Source organism: Strix aluco, chromosome Z (assembly GCF_031877795.1).
Source record: "Strix aluco isolate bStrAlu1 chromosome Z, bStrAlu1.hap1, whole genome shotgun sequence".
Taxonomy (NCBI): Eukaryota; Metazoa; Chordata; class Aves; order Strigiformes; family Strigidae; genus Strix; species Strix aluco.
The window spans coordinates 65,172,465-65,195,502 of NC_133971.1; the positions used below are offsets into that span (position 1 = coordinate 65,172,465).

General features: G+C 38.2%; 1 protein-coding gene across 1 annotated transcript in view; it reads left to right on the forward strand.

Annotated features, from left to right (window-relative positions):
* CHSY3 (chondroitin sulfate synthase 3) overlaps window positions 1-23,038 on the forward strand; it is a 157,562-nt gene that overhangs the window by 130,210 nt on the left and 4,314 nt on the right. The gene's annotated exons all lie outside the window — the stretch shown is intronic.

Sequence of the window (23,038 nt, forward strand, 5' to 3'; positions counted from 1 at the left end):
CTGTGCCAGAAATTGCCCATGTTAAAGCAGTGATTAAACATAATTGTTTGTGTACGCTCCTTGCCGTGTGTGCTGCATCCAGCTTTTGCTTTCTCTTCCAAGTCTTGCATGAGAACGATTTTTGGGAAGGAAATTGATGAAAATTCAGTGATTACAGTTTATGATTTTTTTAAATACAAAAATATAATTTATGTCATTATGTGTTAATGCTTCTAATGTGGTCATTTTAAAATTAGCAGTTGGTAAGGAATTACTTTGTAGACACCTATCTTAGAAAGAGAAGTGAGGACCAGTTCATATGTCTATAGTTTCTTTAAGCTGAATGAGAGAAAATAAAATTGTAAAATGGGAAAAGAGGTTTTTCAGTTTGATTCAAGTATAGAAATGTGTCGATGCAATTTACATGATTTCTAATTATGTAAATATAGAAAGATGCTTTTAGTTAGATGGGTTTTTTTTCATTGTTGTGGTGTTGAGCTGTTCTGTTGCCAGTGTAACTATAATTCAGACTGGTAGTGATTGAAATACATTAACATATAGCAGCTGTTGCATAGCTAGGCTAAGTAAGTATAAAACAGATTAAATCTGAATTACTAACAGCATTATTTTTCCTTTTACAAATAGATTAAATACAACACGCCTATTTGGTGAAAGAAATCACTGCAATTTCAAATGGTGTCATATCTGTATATTTAGACCTCTTTTTGAAATAATCTCCTGTTGGTGATATCTGTAAGGAAAATATGTTGAAAGATGTTTTAAATGTTAAAGAACCCAGCTGACACTAAAGAGAAAAGACCAAAACTAATTTCCAAAGTGAAGATAGATGAATTTTCTGCTTGTTTGCAAAAATCTTTCAGCAATTGATCAGTTCAGCATATTCGCAATAATAGTAGGAACAATAATGAATTTTGTCTCTAATTCCTAATTTAGTGCATTTTAGCTTATTAGCAGGAAGTTCCAAAACATACATTCTTTCTTTCTTTTTGATAAGATTTGTGAACTCCGTATATGAGTGAGCTCATCTGTACCTTACAGTATATAGTTTTTCTCAGAAGGCAAAGTCTGTCTGGTTTTAAGACAGATACAGTGACATTTCAACCCATCCTCCTAAACCCTATCTCAGTGTAACTTGTGTCAATGCACTTTGTGCCTTACTGTTTGCATCCCCACATTCCACTTCTGTCTTAGTCACAGTACAGGAAAAATAATTTTGTTGCTGTGTTTTTGAATGTACTTATTCCTATTATCATCCCTCTCTAAAGTTTTTTGTTGTTTTCCCCATTTCTTTTAAGTGTTTTAAACAAACGACTGGTTTTACTCTTCATAAGAATTGCTAGGCACGATTGTAACAAAAATAATAGCTGCCTGTAGGTATACATCCAAGAAAACAAATATAATAATCCTGTTAGGTGGGTTTCAAACAGCTCTGTAATGTTTTTTCAAGCTGATCATAAAATGAAATTCTGTGAGAAGAGTTTCTCTTACTATATGGTGTCTCCATCATTACATAACAGAACTATTGGCCGCCTTGACAGAGGAGTCATTTTCTTAATATTCATCCTATTAAAAATAAATGTAATGTTATCCTCCAGAAATAGCCACAGCTCTCTATAGTTCTGATCTCATTCCTTCAAGGTATTATAACATTTTACAGTGAGAGACAAAACGAACTATTGCACTTTTTTTTTGATTTTTACTCTCCTTTCCCTGCTCTCTTTTGCCCTGTGTCCTCCATTCAAAACACAAATCAAGCCAACCATAAATTTAATAAAAACAAGGGCCAGCTAATTTCTGAATGATTTAGGTCAATTGTATTGGTAAAATCTGAAGTCCTTTCTTTTTTTCTGAACTGTTTTCACCAGGAATTTGCTTCTCTTAAGTATTTCTCCAAATATATCAATCCTGGCCACTTGCTGTACCCCATTGCACTTCCCCATTTGTCATCCTTTTTGTTTTGTTTTGTTCTAAAATCTTTATCGTAAGCATTTCTAGAACTGCTTTCTGTATATTTGATTATGCTATGATAGATTTGGTATAAAACAGAATGACGTGATATAATGTTGTAGAAGACACACGATTACCTCACTTAATGAGTTAATCGCCAAGCTAGACATGCTTGGATTTTGTTTATGTTTAGTGTAAAACTAATTCTCAGTTATGTTCTAAGAATACATTCATGTTAATAAATGTTGTATTTTCATTCCATCCAGTCAGAAAATGCAGCTATGCCTGTGGAAAAGTATAATGGCATTATAATAAGGATTTTTTATAAGAAAAACATTGTAACAGACATCCTGCCATGCTTATGTTATTTTAATGGGATGTTTAGCTCAAGGGCAGTTCATAAGTCTTAATGGCTCAGGAGCAGGCAGTCCCCAGGTGCTGTAAGAGAAGCAGGCGACAGAGAAGACCACCCTGGCTGAACAGGGACCTTTGGCTACAACTCAGGGAGAAAAGGAGAGTTTACAGCTTTTGGAAGAAGGGGCTAGCCACTCACAATGCTTACAACTGTGAGGCTATGCAGGGCAGAAATCAGGAGGTCAAAAGCCCAGATAGAAATTAATCTGGCTTCAGCAGTCAAGGACAACAAGAAAAGTTTCTATAAGTATGTGAGCAGCAAAAGAAAGACCAGGGAGAGCCTCCATCCCCTGCTAGACACAGGAGGAAACATGGTAACAAGTGATAAGGAAAAGGCTGAGGTGCTTAATGCCTTCTTTGCCTGAGTCTTTAATAGCAAGACTAGTTGTATTGAGGGAATCCAGCCTCCTCAGCCAGAAGACAGAGACTGGGAGAACGACCCCCTCACGATCCAGGAGGAGATAGTCAGTGACCTACTGCATCACATAGACACACACAAGCCTATGGGACCAGTTGGGATACACCCGAGGGTGCTGAAGGAGCTGGCTGGGGTGCTCGCCAAGCCCCTTTCCATCATTTACCAGCAGTCCTGGCTGACCGGGGAGGTCCCAACAGATTGCAAATTGGCCAATGTGATGCTCATCTATAAGAAGAGTCAGAAGGATGATCCGGGAAATTACAGGCCTGTCAGCTTGACTTCGGTGCCCGGGAAGCTGATGGAGCAGCTCATCCTGAGTACCATCACACAACACATGCGGGACAACCAGATGATCAGGCCCAGTCAGCATGGGTTTATGAAAGGCAGGTCCTGCTTGACAAACCTGATCTCCTCCTACGACAGGGCGACCTGCTTATCGGATGAGGGAAAGGCTGTGGATGTTGTCTACCTTGACTTCAGTAAAGCCTTTGACACCGTTTCCCACAGCATTCTCCTGGCGAAACTGGCTGCTCGAGGCTTGGATGGGCACACGCTTTGCTGGGTAAAAAACTGTCTGGATGGCCGGGCCCAAAGAGTTGTGGTGAATGGAGTTAAATCTGGATGGCGGCCGGTCACGAGTGGTGTCCCCCAGGGCTCGGTTTTGGGGCCACTCCTGTTTAACATCTTTCTTGACGATCTAGACGAGGGGATCGAGTGCACCCTCAGTAAGTTTGCAGATGACACCATGTTGGGTGGGAGTGTTGATCTGCTCGAGGGTAGGGAGGCTCTGCAGAGAGAGCTGGACAGGCTGGAGCGATGGGCTCAGGCCAACTGGAGGAGTTTCAATAAGGCCAAATGCCGGGTGCTGCACTTGGGCCACAACAACCCCCAGCAGCGCTACAGGCTTGGGGAGGAGTGGCTGCAGAGCTGCCAGTCAGAGAGGGACCTGGGGGTGTTGATTGACAGCCGGCTGAACATGAGCCAGCAGAGTGCCCAGGTGGCCAAGAAGGCCAATGGCATCCTTGTTTGCATCAGGAATAGCGTGGCCAGCAGGGACAGGGAAGTGATCTTCCCCCTGTACTTGGCACTGGTGAGGCTGCACCTCGATTCCTGTGTTCAGTTTTGGGCCCCTCACTACAAAAAGGACATTGAATTACTCGAGCGTGTCCAGAGAAGGGCAACAAACCTGGTGAAGGGTCTGGAGCACAGGTCGTACGAGGAGCGGCTGAGGGAACTGGGGTTGTTTAGTGTGGAGAAGAGGAGGCTGAGGGGAGACCTCATCGCCCTCTACAACTACCTGAACGGAGGTTGCAGAGAGCTGGGGATGAGTCTCTTTAACCAAGTAATAAGTGATAGGACAAGAGGGAATGGCCTCAAGCTGCACCAGGGAAGGTTTAGACTGGATATTAGGAAGCATTTCTTTACAGAACAGGTTGTTGGGCGTTGGAATGGGCTGCCCAGGGAAGTGGTGGAGTCCCCATCCCTGGAGGTGTTTAAGAGTCGGGTCGACGTAGCGCTTAGGGATATGTTGTAGTTGGGAACTGTCAGTGTTGGGTTAATGGTTGGACTGGATGATCTTCAAGGTCTTTTCCAACCGAGATGATTCTGTGATAATTTATCATAAGCTTTAATGTTAATAAAATCAGCTGGAAGGAAGGTATGCTTAATCTCCTTGATTACACCATAAAAAGTAAAATCTTAATTTGAACATTCCTTTTTTTTTTTTTTTTTATTTAACTGACAGAGCAAGAAGGGAAATTGACGTTGACAAGGAGATCATGCTGTTCGCTTCCTCAGCTGAGTAATGAATCAATGTATTGGAAGTGTAGGAAAATTAAATCAAAAAGATATTAAATCTGGGCTATCATGCAAGCTATCGGTATGCAGAATGCTGAGCAGCTTTTATGTCAAGGAATGGAGAAGCATGACAGAAAATCTTACTGTATGCATTTTGCCTGTTAGGGAGAATTTTGACTTTTTGGGTGCTCTAGTTCAGTCTTTAATTCTCCAGTGGTAACTTCTGGGAAACCACTTTTAGGTCTACCAGTCACAAGAAGCAGGTTTCAGTCATTCCCAAATTTGTAGAAGTTGCTATAAATTTTATGTTTATTGTAAGAAGGGAGTATTTATGTAAGAATGGAGTATTTAGTCAGCTGAGATACAATAGAGAGCCTTGGTCCATACTAGGTAGGTCTGCTGATGCTTCTTTTTTCTTACTTAACGTAAGAGTTGAAAATGGGACTTTGCAATATGTTTAAGTGTTCCCAAGATGTGCTTACCAAGTTAAAAAAAGGGAAAAATTCTTTTTTCACCAGTCCACATTTATTGTTTTGTTGTCCAAGGGTATTGAAAATCCCATTTTCAGTATGTTAATGTGATATGATGTATATGATAGTGGTTAAATTCTCATTTTTTACTAAATACATTTCTAATACATTTCTCTGGGAAGAGTTATTAATATTGCATTCTGCACGCTTGATCATTGCAGTGAGTTCATGCTGACATCTTGCAATGGGCTGTTATTGAGCTACCAAATTGCTTTTGCCCCTGAGAGCAAGGGTTCTCACTGCTCGTGTCCCTTATAATGTCATCTTGGATGTTCTTATTATCTGTATGTTTAACCTTTAGCTTCATACTAAGTTCTGAGCTTTAGTAATGTTAAGAAGCCCTGGCTCCCCTAAGTACTTTATCACACACAGACATTTTCCATTTCTCCATTTTACAGCTGCTCATTTTCTATCTTTTGTCCTAGTAAAAAAGACTTGTCTGATTTCCATTATCTATTATTTGTAAATTATTCCTGTGTTAGTGTAGTTGCATGACAGTATGTTTCCTCTGTAAAGTTAATATTCCTAGCGTTAGAAAATCTGGCTGGAGTCAGGTTTTAGTTCCAGTTATCTTCAGGGCTCTGCTTCCAGTGCAAAACTCAGTGACCTGCCCCTGCGCCCAGGCACCTCTGCTTGATGGGAATACAAAGCCCCACCATTAGTGGAGTGAGCAAAGAGGGGAACCTAGACTTAGGGCTCTGTAAATCTCCTTTCTCTTGATGATAAGGTGTCGCGTCTCACTGAACGCAGTATTCACACCTACATACCCAAAGGTGAGCCTAAAAGTATAAAAAAGGTCTGGACACAGCAGGCAAACCCTGTAACATGGCCAAAGACAAGTGGAAGAAGAAAGATTTCCTCCCTCTTACCTCATGCACCCTGAATGAGGCATTGCTCAGTGGCTTGCTGTAATGATAAAATTTATGCCTGTTTTTTCAATTGTATAAGAAAGGTCAAGATTATTAGTCAGCAGTATTTCCTGCTGTGGGCAGCCCTTTTATCATAGCTCTAAGTCTCCCAAACAACTTCCGTATACATGTATATAAATAAATAAAGTCATAGCTGAGTGCTTAAACACACTTCAGTGTTTTTGTCATCTGTCATTTGTCTGTCAAGCCTAGATATATTGAAATCACATGAAATGGGATGACATTCATGGTCTCATATCCAGACAAAGGTGTGCAGAAAGGGCTGTAGCTTCTGCCAGATTTAAAAATTTTGTTATGGTTTGTGGGGGGTGGGGTTTGTTGTTTTTTTTCCCTCTGGATGCTGTCTTTCAGGACTCCTCTGCTCCAGCATTTCCATAACTGAACACCTGCTCCACCCAGTAGCTTTTGCAAGGTGCCAGACTTTGAAGGCAGTTTGAATGAACATGCAAGCTTCAAAGCAAATCAAATAAATTTAATGCCCTCAGAGTTTTAAACAGAAAGTTAGTGCTCTGCTACAAACGCTGATTTTTATGAGACTGCCTGTTTGTCTTACGTACACCCTAGTCCTGATCTGTTTCTCTTTTTAATTTGCCAATTTCCATCATCCTTTATTCGTTTTGATACATCAGATTTTGTCAATATGTTGCATTCATTACCAGAAAGAAATCCAAACATCATGGCCTGAGCTCGAAGTAAGGAAACTAGTTGGATATCTAAGGTGTCCAAAAAGCTTCCAGGCAGCTTTTTAGGTCTCTTAAAGTTATCTTCCCCTGGAAGCATGTTTATATTGTCCTTTTATGCTAGTTAGTTTTAAAAACATATATTACCTCTAGCTCACATTTTTGCCTCTGTCCTTAGACCAGCACTTACATAAAAGATAAGCAATGAGTTTTTATCTGATGCTGCCTGGCTGAGTGTAATTTAAAATGGATGCTGCAGATTGAATTCTTATTTTCCATCTTTAATGATATAACCAAGCATCAGTGCTAGGCTAGGCTTTTAAGTTTTTCAGTGACATATGTCTCTTTCTAATGCTTGGCCTTTCTTTATTTTGAGTGGAAAATCTATCTAAATGAGGCTAATGGACTGGGGAATTGAAGTACTTAAACTATGTGAAATATTGATAATTGTGAATAAACAAAGACATTTGATGCCAGGTGTTTTCCTACACTTTTTTTTTTGTTGGTAGGTGTTTAGGCATTAATGTAAACAAATGTAATATATTCAGACAGTTGATTTGTTTGATGAAATATTTAAACACAGAATTCATGGTGTTAATGGAAGTTACAGATGCTCTTCTTCATACATAATTTCAACATTATCTGGTCATGCTGGAATAGAAATCTGTACTTAATTGGTTATGTAAGCATTTATTGACTTCTGATAATTAAAGGCTTTAAAATCTTCTTTAAAGGGTAAAACCAGCAGTTTTCTGAAGTATATTTGCAGTAGAGTGATAACTTGTTAAAATAAAAGAATAAAGAAAATTGTAGTTGGTGAACAGTAGAGAAGGAAACAAGCTGCATGCCTGTGCTTCAAGAGAAATAAAATTCTAGATGCATAATTACGGATTCTGTTGAAATACAGATAGAGTTACCGGATTTTTTCCAGCCAATCTCATTTTTTCCTGAGGACCTCAATGACTTCTTAAACAATTTTTCTCATTTCAGTGCTTGAGTTACTTTTTTTATTACTAATCTGATTTGCTATTATGAGTTATGAATATTTTCAGATATGAAAACACTTCTTTTCATATGTGCCTATACTGACAAGAAAATGTCTCTAGAAATAATCAGACAAGCAACAGCAAAGGCAAATACAGCATTCTGTCATATTTCTTCTTTTGCAGATCTGTTCAGATCAGACATCTGAACAAAGTCCATGCTGAGAAACTTGACCAACTCCCTTCTGGTTGGTTGCAGTCCACGGAGAATAGCAAACTTTAATCTCCTGGCATTTCAGCCAGGGACCAGCACTGCTCTGACTAGCAGTCACAGGCCCCTTTCGGGTTGATGCTCTGTCTAGCAACCCTTCAGTATTAGAAAAGCTGCCTTTTTCGTGAACCTGGTGCTTATTTCTCATGTTGCCCTGTAGCTAAATCTCCTAATTCCAGCTGTGTGAGCGTTCCTGGTACGGTTTAACTTCCCAGTGGGAGGAGATGGGTGTAGGCAACACTTACACTGCAGTGGTATTAGAAGCACACCATTAGTATTCACTTGTTGACATGAAAAATACAGTTGTCTGACACAGCAAGCCCTGTGTGCAGTTCCCTGCCTTGTCTTTGCTGTTCAGAAGCATTTTATTAGCAGAGAAGAGATCTGCTGGTGCACTGCATTCTTCTACATGGCGCAAGATGTTTTCTGATTGAGAAATTCCTTCCGGTGTATCAGACCTTCCCAGCTCTTGCTCGGTCATTTAAGTGAATTGGTCCTCACTGCTCCCTGGTATAGGTTGGCATCCTTGTCCTCTTGTGATGTTTTCTTTTTTGACTTCTTGTTTTGACTTTTAAAAATGTCTCTTTCTTACTAACTTTATTCTCACCTTCATGAGCTTTTCAGAGAACTTTAGCAAACTGATTTTTATGCTCAGGCAGTACTTTTTACAGCTCTACTTTGACCAAGAAATAAGTATTGAGTATTCAGTACAAAGCTGAGTATCCTCATTTGCCATGTATCTAGATGGTAGACATGCATACAGTCTTGCTAGCAAAAAAGAAATACCATATTCTTCACAATATGTTATGCAGCACCCATCATGGCATCAACCGCATGCTGCTAAAATATCAGCCAGCTTTTTTAAGTTACATGGAAGTTCAGATGATGGAATTGCCATTGGTGTCATTTTGTTTAACTGGCTCTGTACAGTACTTTTAGTTGAGACTATGTACTTCATCTTCAGGAATTTTGTGGTACTCTTCTCATAGGGCTCCTGATATGTAATTCCAGGTCTATATAAACTATTTCATTTTAGACTTACTGAGGAAAAAAAAAAAAGACAAAAAAAAGAGACTTAGATACCTGATTCAATGGAGGTGTGTCAACTAAGCACAGGAGAATGATTATTTTTTGCTGTGTCTAAATACCTTCCAGAAGTCTGCAGAATATACTCCCAAGAAAAAAGGTGGGTGAAAAAATTAACTGTGAGTAAGATAAAGGGAAGAAAGGATAAATGAACATAGGCAGTAGCATCTCATTAAGGCTGAGTTATTCCAAAACATTTTGAATCCTGCTATATGTTTGCCTCTGCATATGTGCCATATAACACAGATCATGTATTAAGTTAAAAATACTCTGAATTGTCAGGTTTTCCAGTCTCACAAAGCTTATATTTTTGTGAAGGACTTTTGGAGGATGCCAGGTACAGATTCCATAATACTGATAGTACGGTAGAAATTTCTAACACATGTTCCTCTTCAAATTATATTTCATAATATCAGAATACCTATTACTATAGAACTGTAGAGTCATAGAATAATCTAAGTTAAGGAGACCTTGGAGATCATCTGGTCCAGTCCAGAAGCAGGATCAGCTTCAGGGTTGAAGATCAAAGTTGCATCAGGTTGCACTAGAAAAACATTACCTCACAAATTCCCAAAACTCATGTTTTTGCAGTAAGTAAGTGTTTGGGGGTGACAGAATGATGTGGTAGAATGCCTATCGCTGTGCAAAGGCAGTTTATATTAATTAGCTGTTAATAAATAATTGTGATTGCTAAGCTTAAAAGGAGGTCTTTTTTGGTGCATGGCTTGTATAGATAAATCCTCTAGTTACAGTAGAGGCATTCCTATACTTTATTTTAACATTTATGGAAAGTGAAGTGCTGTTTCCAAATAACTGTCGACTTTGGGGATCATAGGTCTGTTTGTTTTTGCGGTCTTTTGTATCACAATGGATTCTGCAGAACATTAGGTAAAACTTGAGGTAAAAAGCAATAAAAACAGCTTGAAAAAATATTTTTTGATTTCATTTTAGGCTCAAAATTTAGCCTCAAACAGTAATACCCAAACAAGATAAGTAAAAAGCTTTGTGTCCCAATAGTTGACTGCACCGACACATAATACCTCAGAGCATTTCCCTTTTCTAGGCTGTAATGATAAATATACTGTGAACATTAAACACAAATAATTTCTTTCACTTAGAACTTTTCATTTAGCTAGAAATGTAACCAACTAAAGAGACAGAGAAACATTTCTACTTTGAAGCAATTTACCTCAGCACTTAGATTTCAGGGTTTATAGCCCTGAAGCTTGACTTTTTTAATATTATTTTTTTCAGATGAATCAGAAAATTATAATGGCTTTTTCTCAATGTTTTCTTCAACATTTGAATGGCTGAATTATTTCAAACTTAAGAATACTTGTTGTGGTTTGAACTCAGCCAGTAGCAAATTGCCACGTGGCCAGTTGTTTACTTCCCCTTCCCCTCCAGTGAAATAGGGGAGGGACAAAAAAAAAATAAATTTGTAGGTTAAAGAACAAAAATTTACTTACCAGAAGAACAACAGTAATGATAGTAGTCCAAAACGGGTAAAATGCAGTAGTGGCTCACCAAACGGTGACCGGTACAGAGCTCGTCCCCAGCAGCGATCTCAACCCACCAGAGAAGCCCACCCAGCCGATCTGGAAACCGAAAACAAAACAAACAACGCCCGCCTGTGAGAGCGCGCCCGCCTGTATGCTGAGCTTTGATGTCACATGATATGGAATGGTCCTGTGGTCAGTCAGGACCCAGCCCTTCAGCTGTGCTCCCTCGCAGCCCAAGGAAAGTCAACTGCATCCTGGTCAAAACCAGGACAATACTTACGATTGAATCAGTTAAGGAAGACCTTTCGAGCTCCTGCAGAGCAATGTAAGATGTACATTTTCTGTAGTGGGTAACAGGTTAAGTAAGGTACAGGCCTGCAGATTCTTCAGTTAGATTTATTTTCCAAGGGAAGTCATAAATACCAGGGAACCCTTTGTGTCAGGCTGTTGTAGTTTGCAGAGATGATTATCTTCCAGTAAGGAATATTGTGCCCTGTAAAATATGACTACTGCATAAAGATTTTTCATGGGAAAGAACGTCATACTGTTTATAACTAGTGTTGTTACTGAGGTGGGGGCATGGTTTCTCTTGCTCTATAAAATTGTTTTCTCCCCCTGTATTAAGATTACCCTGAGGACCTGAAACATAAAGGCTCTAAAAACATTAAATTTTCATATTGTACTGTAAAATTGAGACACAGAAGAAAATCTCCCCATTCTTTATTCAGCAGTGGAGATTTCATGCACTGCATGTGGCAGGGTTGTGAGTGGATGGAGTTACTTTGCCACGTCAGGAGATGTGACAGGAGTGCAGATCACGTGCTGAGCCTCTGTCCTTGTATCAACTTGTATCATAGGAGTGAAGTCATGGAGTGAAGCACGGCCAGCAGCATGGCCTCAGGCCTTACAGGATGTTAATTCCCCAGCCCCAACCGCTGTTGATTAACGTAAAATGGGGCTGGGTGAACGAAGGCTCTCAAACACATCATATGAGAAGATTGGTCTCTATAAGTGAAGAACAGAAAGGATGCATTACAGCTATTTTTTTTCAGGAATAGCTCCGGCCACGTATCTATGAAATATTGTCCCATATACCTTTGTGCAATCATAAAACAAACTACCCTCTGGTGTAACACTGTGGAGAGCTTCAGCCTTCTTACTGTGACAAGTACATCCATGCTAAAAAATGTCAAGCATGCTAACTGTCAAGATTTGGAGGGTTTCTTTGAAAGTCCTTTTTTTTTTTTTGTAGGAGGGAGGGCTGTTTGGATGAGCTGAATATAAATATATGAGCACTACTGGGAACATGAAAATGGAAAGGATAGTATGCATTCATTTGAGATTATTGGCAACACTTTATAGGCAAACATGTATCAGTTGCTTGATGCACAAGGGTCCAGAGGACATCCACACCATGTGTCACAAGCCACAAAATGTTCACTAATTCTCTGTAATAAAACACAGGATCAGAAAATCAAAAGCCTGAAAAACCCAGCTTGTCATGAAAATAATGGACTTGCCCATGACCTTTGTCTGTGTAATGAAAGGGAAACTGTTCAGTAAAAATTCCTTCTGGGGTAATCCTGTAAAATGGGGTATGTTACTAGTCCAAATGTGATATTATCCATATAGTACACAAAAAATCAAGTTCCCAGTTTCTATATAATTTGTATATGTGGAATCAGCTTTTGTGCTATTAATGAACTTACAAGAATAATTACAGTATTCAGATCTTTGATGAGATACACAGATGCACAACTCCATGTTTTAGTAAATTTTATCATTAAATAAATACACCAGCTCATTTCACAAAATACTGAAACAATTCAGAAAAGATAGTCATCAGATCACCATTTCATCTTTTTTCCAAATTCCAAAGAATAGAATTTGAGATTTCTGACTGAATCTGAGACCTTTAAAGACTTTTTCTATTTTCTTCTGATACAAGTGATGGAGGCTAGTAATTTAATAGGCTTTAATGGTTTTGCCTGTGTATTGCCAAATCTGTCACACAGTGAGAAAGGGACAGTTTAAGACCAAGAAGTAAAAATAGTTACACACTTAAAAATACATGTATTATGTAATAGAGTTAACTGTAACTTTCACTTACTTCAATACATAATTCCATCATCGTGATAAAACTTTAATTATTATTATTTTTACTAACAAAAAAATGTGGGTTTTAATTTTATGATGGAGCGATGGTTGTAAAATACCTTCCAGAAATGATCTACACATAAGGATAAGATGTTGTCAAAGTAACTTTCCTCTTCTTCTGCTCCTTGAAGTTAACAATTAAGCATTTTTCTCAATGGCATATGAAAAAAAGTGTATGTTTTGTAGTTAGAAATATTTTTAAATGCTCTGAATAAGTGTTGTGTGTGAACCTTCGGGAAGTTTTAGTGACTCATACTGCAGATGTATTTTTCTTTTCCTGTAAATGATTATGGATCACTTCTGTGATTGAATTTTGCAATGCTTTTTTAAAAAAATACAATATGAATTCTGTAAATAATAATGCAAGTACAGAAAAAAGCTAGTGCTTCTTGTAGAATGTAGTTGATAAAGATTACAGGCAACTAGTAGACCATCATAATGACATTAAGCATGCTATTTTAATGATGAAATATTTTAACAACTTAATACAAATGCTGAAAGAGTGCATTATTATTATTGTTTTTAAAACACTGAATTAAAGTTGTGAAATATGTTTAAAATTTGTGAAATACTGCTTATTGATCAACATTGCACTTGTCTCATACTGCATATCTAAAAGAGAAATCATTGAAATCTAGGTCTTAACATTTGGAATGAAGTTTGATTTTCTTAACCTTGATCACAGCAAATTATTTAAAGACTTGTCATGCGACCATTTTACTGTACTACTTGTTGATGCTAGAACAATCATCATAGCATTTACAGTCTGAAGACAGAATTTCAGTATGTAAAGAATCGTATTTTCTGAATTATTTATATGGATACCACTGTAGGATGTTACACAGCTTGAAATTCTCTGAGTTGTATACAATCTATTAAAAGGACATCTTGTTTTTAGGAAAACCCCAACCAAAAATAATTGATTGGGAATAAATGTTAACTGTCAGGAAGCTCAAACAAGAAAACAACATTTAGTCAAAGTCAACACCTTTGACACAGTTCTTCCAGATCTGATATTTTTTTTTTTTTAGCACTCACTGAAAAGTAGTGAACAGCTAGCTGTCAGCTCTGCTTTCTCCCAGAGGTGTAACAGTCTACTCAGAAACCAAGGCAGCGTTCTCTTAAATCTTCCAGCAGGGTACCAGCTATCAAATACTGGGCATCATTCTTTACTGCGGGAATAAAATCAGAATCCCTATTTCTGGGAGAGCTGACAAAGTACCTGACGCACAGCCACCCCCAGTGAGCGAGGGGCAGAGCCCAGGGGAAGAGGAAGTGTACAGGGATCTGCAGCAGCCTATGCAGCATGACAGGAACCTGGGTGAGATCCAGTTGGGCACGTTCAGCTCCCAGGACTCACATTGTAAAATGTAGCTAGTCCCAGTGCACTTGCCAGTGCTCGTTGTATAACTCCATGAGAATGTGGATGTGCTTTCCTCTCCTGAGCTCTTCTCAATAACGTGAGCATGTGGGAGCAACCACAAGCCTGAAGATCACTGAATTACACAAAGCTTAAGCTATGATAGGAAAATTAGTTATACCTTCTCTGTTATCAGTTCTCCTTTTTTATCCAGAAGAGAGAATGAGTCAGATCTTCAGTATCATTAAAACAGGTGAGTCAGTCTTTTCACTTTCGTATGCCAATGGAAAGAAGACTGGCAGTGAGTGAGGGGCTGTTCATTGTCACTGTTGAAGTATTACCAATTTGTTAATCCCTCACCTCTTCCCCTTTACCTGTGGTGCTCCTACTCTGAAGTCTGGTTTGTGCCAAAGAAGGAAGTTAGTGACACCAGTAAGACCAAAACTGAGCAAGCTGAAAGAGTAACAGCCTAGTTTTCTTAAACCTGTTGACTTTTGAAATGCAACCGTTTCCACAGTTGTTCCAGTTAGGTAATGCAGAGGGTAATTTAAAACATTTTGCTGTTTTCTTGCATGTATGCTGCTGTACTTGCGTACCAGTGCCATTTAATTTGTCTATTTATAGGCTAAATTACAAAAGTTCAATTATTTACCATCCTTTTTCTGACATATGCTTATTTTGCCTGTACAGATCTGTTGGATTTTATTATGTTGTGTGCTTGGTACCCCTATAGCAGGATAGTTAGAATCATACACATAACAGCATGACTTTATACGTCCTTCTTGTATTGTCTGTCCTACATTGCAGGAAAACGTTGAGATTTCGAGTGGGGTTTTTTAGTGTCAAACTATAAAGAGATGAGATGTCAGAAAAGTCTGCTAATATTAACAGAGCAGCACTGTTTCATGAGCACTTTATTTTAGCATTTCTTGGTATCTCTTGGCTTACAGCATGCTGAGCTGATTTCAGTGCAATGGCCTGACTAATGTGAGAAAGGAGGTGGGGGAAAATGCTCCAAAAGTGTTTGCTATTAACCTTTATTTATTAATCTTATTAAAGTGAGGGCCAGCAGAAGAGTTATAAATAATTAATGCATAGTTCTACTTCTAAAGAGTCTAAAAAAATTAGCTGTTTTTTATTTTGATCACTACATATCATACCTAGCTAATCTGTAAATGAGAAGTTAGATCCCTTTCTATTGAGTGAACTTTTCTAATGCTGTGGAAACTATTAATTGAGTTTGTGGTGTGTGCTTGTAACTTTTCTGCTTACTAACCCCTACATACCAGAGCTGGAATCAATACATCAAGTTTTGTTCATCTTGGGAATGATGTCAGCAGGAAGACTGTTGATTCTGGTACTTAAGTTATTTAATGTGTCTGTTAATGATGTGTGAAACAGAATAGTATTCAGGCTTTCTCCTGTGGCTATGTTGGCTCAAACTTATTTCTCTAGGAAGAATTAGCAGATATGCATTTATTTCAATGTGCAGCATGACATAACTCTTGTATACCTGGCATTTTACTGTCACTCATAGATTATAATTACAGTCCAGCTTTCCCTGTTGCTTCTGGGTGCATCATATGCTAAAGTGATGGCACAATATAAAGATAGCAGCAGGTATTAATCCCTTACAGTAATTTGAATAGTGAAACATGGATCCTTGGTCTGGTTTTGTGGCAAAAAGCTTCACAACTTTGTTACTCAGATGCATTATAAACTGTAGACAAATGGTTGTGTTATGAAGTTATATATCATCATTTTTACAGATATAAAGCTGGTTTGTTAGGTGTTACACTAAGTGGAAACATAAGGAACTACTGTTGGCTGAGGACTGTGAATAGAAAGAAGATGTTACGTATTTTCAATGTAATGTCTGTTGGTACAAACAAAGGTGGAAGGTGGGCTGCTGCCAACTAATAATATGTAATTAATTCTTACTAAAAAATGAACACTGTATCATTAGGAAAAATGGAATGGATCTTTCAAGTCACTGACTCCCCTATTTATAAGCAATCTAGTTTTTTATAACCTGGCTGAATTGTATACATTACTTCTATTGAAAATCTGATCTAAACCCTTCTTCTGACACATGAAAATTTTCCTTTAATTTCCTGCCCAGGTAAACCTAAGGCTAGTTTGCTTTTGTTATCTCTGTCTTATTTACTTAATGTATTTAGAGACAATATGATTCTTATCCTTCATTTTGCAAGGTTAAACAAACCAAATAACATTAACATTCTCATAGGATAGTTTCTGGTCCTGTCAAATCTCTTTTGCATTGATTTGGTCCCACACATTTGATAAAGATGCAGATTCAGAATTATGTGAAATGGTCTTCTGTGTCTTTCAGAAATATTCTGACTGATGCAACACAAAATCTTGTTTTTCTTTTCTGTGGAGGATTCACACTGATGTTTCATAATCTTTCTATGTCATCTTACTGTCTGCTAATATTCTTATGTTGTCCTTACTTGTCAGTTATTTCCAGTTTAAAAGTCAACTTTCCTAAAATAGTCACCTACCTCTTAAAACCACAGGTGTAGGATTATGTGTGTTGTATTATTATAACAACTGAATTTCTTCAGTATTGCCTCTCCAAGTTCTCTGGCTCTTCTTGTGAGGTGTCTTTTCTTGTCTCTTCATGGTGTCCTCAACTTTGTGTCGTGAGTAGCGTCCCAGATTTTGTGCCATTGTCACTAGGTATGATATTGTTCCTCAGAAGCTTCTGTAATGACTTCCCTCCAAACTGATAGCTCCCCATTTAAACATAGCAGATTACTGCTTCTCAGTTATCCAGTTCATGCACATTTCTTATTCCAGTCTTAATCCTTACCTCGCCAGACTGGCAGTTTTTCTCATAGCACCATACCAAATGACTTGCTGAAATCTGTTTTCTTGTCCAGAAACTTATGATCATCCATAACTTAGTGTTGCATTTTGTTATACAGGACATCCTAATGTGCCTGTAGTTACCTGAGTTATTTAATTTTTTTTAACTCTTCCTTTGATTAAGATACTCAGTTTATTGCTCTTCAGCCAAACAGTATCTTCTCGAACATGGTGGATTTTACATGTGTTCTTCATATGGAGGAAATGCCCCTTGAAGTCACTGGAAATAGTGAATAAGTCTTCATCTTTAGGAGAGCTAAACTCTAAAGAGCAGGATGAAGAAAGACCAGGAATAATTCCTGTTCATCTTACTTCTATATTTATTAAAAGTCCAGTTTAGATAAATTGGTCAACAGTTTAGTAGTACTGTGGATTTAGGAAAAGCTAGAGTGAATGAAGGATTAAGTTCCATGTCTTCTCTGTTAAATGGGAGAAATTGTTCTTAAGGCTCAAAGAAAAATTGTGTTAATTTAAAAAGCACCATTTGCATTCAATCTTTTAATATGTGACAGTCTTGCAATAATAAAGTAGGTTGGTTTGGGCTTTTGTGTATATGTATTAAGAACTTTCCTTTTTTATTACATCAGTAAATAACAGAGATTACAATGATTTCAGAGCTTGCAATGCAAATTACATTGTGCTTACGTATTAGCTATTGTATTTCTCTGCCTCAATAACAAAGCATTATCTTTATTCTAATTTGTTTCTTCTCATTTTTTTATTCCTGTTTGCAGTTCAGAGCTCCTCAGAGCACAATTAGGTTATTCACATTTCTTGCCAGCTTCTAATTTCAGCTGGTGTGAAAAGAGGCAAGAAGTCCTTGCCAAGTCTTGTGTTAGTTGTCCTGTAAGAATTGTTCAGAAGACAGCAAACTTCATGAAAGTCACAAAATCATGCCATATGAAAAAATAAAATGTTGTGCGTCCATGTGTTATATTGAACTGAAGACATCTTCTCCCACTAACTGCTTTCAATGAATATAAAATGGTTATATCATGTCAGACTAAATATTACTTTGACAAAATGTCCTCTCTCTGCAGTAACCAGTAGAAGAAGCTGAGGCAGGTATGTAAGACAATAAAGACATACTGTGATAAAGCCTCAGCTGGGGCTCCAGGTGTCTGTAGTACAGCAGTGTTGTGGAGAAAGCATACCTTTGCATTTAACATAGCAATGTAAACTGTTGGCTCATTCTTTGAAGCCGTGCAAAATTTTACGATCAGAAGCTTCCTGTGCCAGTAAGTTCTATGGTTGAGCTACATGAGTATTTCCTTTTCTGGTTTTGAGCCTTGAGAGCATCATTGTATGTGCCATAGTTCTTTATGTGAGAAGAAATGGTGATTACACTTATCCATTTCCCTATGGTGCTACTGACTTTGTAGTTGGGGTTGGCCCTCTTTGGATTACTCCCTTTCGCCCTCGTCATCTATTCATCTAATGATCCACATGTGATCATCTGGTGGTCTTGGTTAGTACCCTTCTACTCAGATGTATATTAATTTCAGATGGTATATCACAATATTGACAAGGAACCCACAGCCTTCAAGATTCAGGTGCACTGTGAACACAACCATATAATGATGTTTCTGATTCACTCAAGACTTGCCCTCATGCTATTTGCTTTTTCTATTCTCACTACTGAACATCAGCGTGACATTTGCACAGAACTGCCTACTGTGCAACTAGGTTCTCTTTCCAGAGTGCTAACAGCTTGCACACAGTCTGACGTTCTTCAGGTATAATTAGGATCACCTTCTTCACATGTGCTTTGCATTTATCTAGACAGAATTTAATCTGCCATTTTATTACCTAGCCATTCAAAATTATGAGAATTTTTGCAGACAGGTTTACTTTTAACCACACTGAATAATTTTAATTTATATTCAGTAAATCTTGCCACCTCCCAAATCACCTCCTTTTCCAGATCACTTATGACTGCATTGACCGATTCAGGCCCTGGTACAGATCCATTCTCCAGGAAACTTAATCATCTTTCCCTTTGCCTTCTAGGTTTGACCACCTTGCTTAGAAATTTCAAAGAAAAGTTAGGATCACATTGAATTGCTTTCATCTATATGTTAATGATTTGAGCTGTAAAAAGACATTTTTGTCCTGCAATATTGAAAACAGATTTCTGTATGGCACCAAGATTAAAACCTGCTATCTTCAGAAAGAGTTTATGATTTCAGTGTCATATTTGTTCTGAACTGGTTTGTCTGTATTCAGTCTATTAAGTGTTCAGTAACATAATTTAAAATGGATTAATACAGTTTTGTATATGTGTGATAATACTGCATTACTGAGTTGATTCAAAATTTTTTTTGATTGCTGCTGTTAATCTGTTGTTGATTATCAGAAGCAAAATCATTAGTATAATGGAGTACATCCTCTTGCTATGATTTCAGTGGAGCTTATCTAATAAAGCAAGGCATCTGAAATTGGAATGTAGGAAAAATGTGGTATTTATGTTAATAGAATATTCCTCTTAAATAAGCACTGCTAATGAATGCTGTGAAGCTGAGCTTGTAATCAGTCAAGGGTTACAGAAGAATTTGCACAATAGGAGGGCAGCATTTAGTTTTACAGTGATAGTTTGTCATTTGTTAAAAATCTCTTGGATAAAATACATTATATTACTTTAAATAAAACTTATTTGTGAAAATTCAGGTACCATAAATTAAATGTGTAAAGGTAGTTAATGGTTGTTTCAGTTATACTCAAATACGGTTCTTCATTGTGGATGATGAAAAACTCAAGTGATTCTTTATGATTAGAGGATTTAGGAGAGAGTGGAGTGTCAGGGTTTGTGGGGAAGAATTCCGGCACCATTCAGCAACCAGCCTTCTTTCTTTTGTTTTAAAAGTTAGACATTTTCTTTATTTTCCTATGAGGGGATTTTAATGTGAAATTCTAAACATAAAATTCATGGATTCAACTTTTTCCAGAAAAAGTGGAGAATACAAAACCACAGTCACCTTGCTGAGCACACAGTAGACAGCTTTAAATAAAAGAGGCCAGGAAACGGGTGTGACTTAAAACAGAAGAGATGGAAATACCACCTGAATAGCTGATCTTTTTTCATTATTCAAAATGTAAACTGTAGAGGGAGAAGGGAAAATTATTCTTCCAAAGAGCAAATATCCTCACCCAGCCCTTTCCCAGGAACTTTTCTCTAACTCAATTCCTAATCTCTAATCTGCCTGTCCTGCCAGTGTCCATCTCTTGTCCTCAAGAAAGCCGTATTTCGATTTTTCCATCACTGCTGGTTAAATGCTGACTCAGTACTGATGGTGTTCATTCCTGTTCTCTATGATAGCAAGGAAATTGCCCAGAACCTCCTGTCCCTGTTTCATCTCATCTACGTGAGAAAATACCCACCTCCTGAAACAGAACAAATGTGGTCTGACAGCTTTAGGTAGGAGTTCTATGAATAAGGAGTATTTGAGTCATTTTGTAACTACGTATGTTTTTTCACAATCACTGTCACTTTAATATAGCAGACTTACCTGTTTTGTTAAAGGCAAATTTAAGATAGCTTAAGGTAGTTCTCAGAATTGGGCTGTTGCTTTTCTCTCTGTTATACGACTCTAGCCTCAAAAATGCTGACATGAGTAATAGTAGTAGCAATGTTTGCTCAAGTAGAGTCATTTGGGGTCTGAATGAGGTGGGAGGGAGATGCCAGAAATTTTGTATTAAAATTCTGTTTTTCTAAATATGACAATGTGTATTTATCATACATGTTAATGGGTTTTGAATAATTGTCATGGCTCTTAGCTTTGTTAGGAGTTATTTTACACTTATAGCCCTATGCTTAATATTACTTCTAGAAGCAAAGCTTCTGTTCTAGAAAGAATTGCAGTAAAGTAAGCTATGTGTTTTGAGTCTGAGACACTGTGCCATGAGACCTCACCTCTTGATTTCCTGTGTATAGAAGACAAACTTCAATACCCATCTCAAAATCTGATTATAGCTCAAGCTCACAACACCTTCCTGTACAACGTTTTCTATCTAATTAGCACATGCTCCTTATGTATTAATTATAGTCCAGTCTGTTTGCAGATGAAAAAGAGCAGCCTCTTGTACTTTATCTGCTACTCATGGGAAATAATTCTGTTTCTCTGGAGTTAGTAGGTGTTAGCTTAGCAAAGAGCAGTGGGTCTTATATGTATTTATGATGATAATATTTTACTCCTCCATATCACTTCCTATTTAAGAATAAATAGGCATCACGTTAAATTATTAGGGAGCTAAGTTTTCTTTTAGGAAGGAAACTAAGTCAGAGAAAGTTTTATGATTTGCTCATAGTTTAGCTGTTAGCACAGTAAGGTGTAAAGGACAGATACTTTAAATCCTAGACCTGCACTTCAGCCATAAAATGTATCTCTTTACTATTTAGAAGATATTACAATTACAAATTTGACAGAAGTAGAATGTTTTTTCTTGCCACAGAAATACATTGGTAATTACTCAGGGTGAGTTATACTAACATGATCTATAGCTTAACTGACGTACTGTATTGTATGTATCCCTCAAACATATTCCGATGGTTATATTTCAGTCATTGAATTCTTTGTCGGCATGGGAAAAAAGATAGCTTTGTTGAAATTAAGTGCATTCAGTTTTTGAATGTTAAGTAGCACTATCCATTTGCATGTGTCTGTAGGAAATACAAGCAGTTTTGTGCTCCTGTCATGGTTTGGGCCCAGAAGGCAACTGAGCACTACACAACCCTTCACTCAGCCCTTCTCCCCCAGTGCTCAGAAGGAGAAAATGAAGCAAAAGGCTCAGGAATTGAGATGAAGACAGGGAGGGGTGTCTCGTTCATTACAGTTACAGGCATAAGACAGACTCATTAGGGAAAGAAAATTTAATTAAATTAATTAAAAATTTAATTCAAAACACTAAGAACAACACCACGTAACAGACAGAGTGGGACAGTGAGAAGCATTACCACATCTTAAAAACATCTACCCCCACTCCTCCCTTCTTCCTGTGCTCAGTTTTATTCCCGATATCTCTGTCTCCTCCCCTCATTGGCACAGGGGGCAGGGAATGGGAGGTACAGTCAGTTCACAGCTTCTTTCTGCTGGCAAGTGGGGGGAAGCACTCCTTTTCATTCTTCCCTGGTCCATGTGGCTCTCCTCTCATGGGAGACAGTCCTCCATGAACTTTCTCTGACATGAGTTCTTCCCATGGGCAGCAGCCATTCCTGTGCTGCTCTGGCATGGGTCACGCCCACATCTTGCAGTCCTCTCAGCACCGAATTATAACAGTGGGGGCTTTTTCTTCCTTCAGAGTCCTGGCCTCCTTTAAGCACAGCCATGTGCTCCGGTGTGGACTCCTCCACAGGGTGCAGGTGGGCATCTGCTCTACTGTGGTCCTCCATGGGTGACAAGGGGGCAGCCCTGGCATCTCACCATGGGATACAGGGGGGCTCTCTGCTCCAGCACACCTCTATCCCTTCCTCCTCCTTTGTTCCTCTGACCTTGGTGTTTACGTATGTGTTCTTCTTGTAACTCCTCTTCACAAGTCCAAACCTCCTCGCAGGTTCACCATCTTAAATACGTTATTTCAGAGGCACAGTCACCATTGCTAATTGACTCAGCCTTGGCCAGAGGCAGGTGCAACTTGGAGCCAGGGGAGCTTTGAGAAGCTTCTCACAGGGGGCCACTGCTGTAGCCCCCTCCCCTGCTACCAAAAACCCCACTACAGAAACCCAGCACAACTCCATAGACATAAATCCAAGGTCCTCTTAAAAAACATCATCAGTGTTGCTAACATTTAATAAGGATCTTGCTAATAAGGGTTTAGATGTAGGTGACGACTTAGTGTTTTGTGCATAGCAGCATTCAGCCTTGACCTAGGAACTCAGAAATACTGCCTACAGACCTTCGGTTAAGTGTTTCATTTAGTTTTGAAGTTAGATGAAGTGAAGATAAACCCAAGATCTGCCCTTCTGTTTAGTTAGATAACAATATTTGCTTACTGTGGACAGTACTGAAACTGTCCAAAAGACCAAAAGAGTGTAAATAATTCCTACTGAATACTTTAAAGTTCTGTGCCCAAAAATAG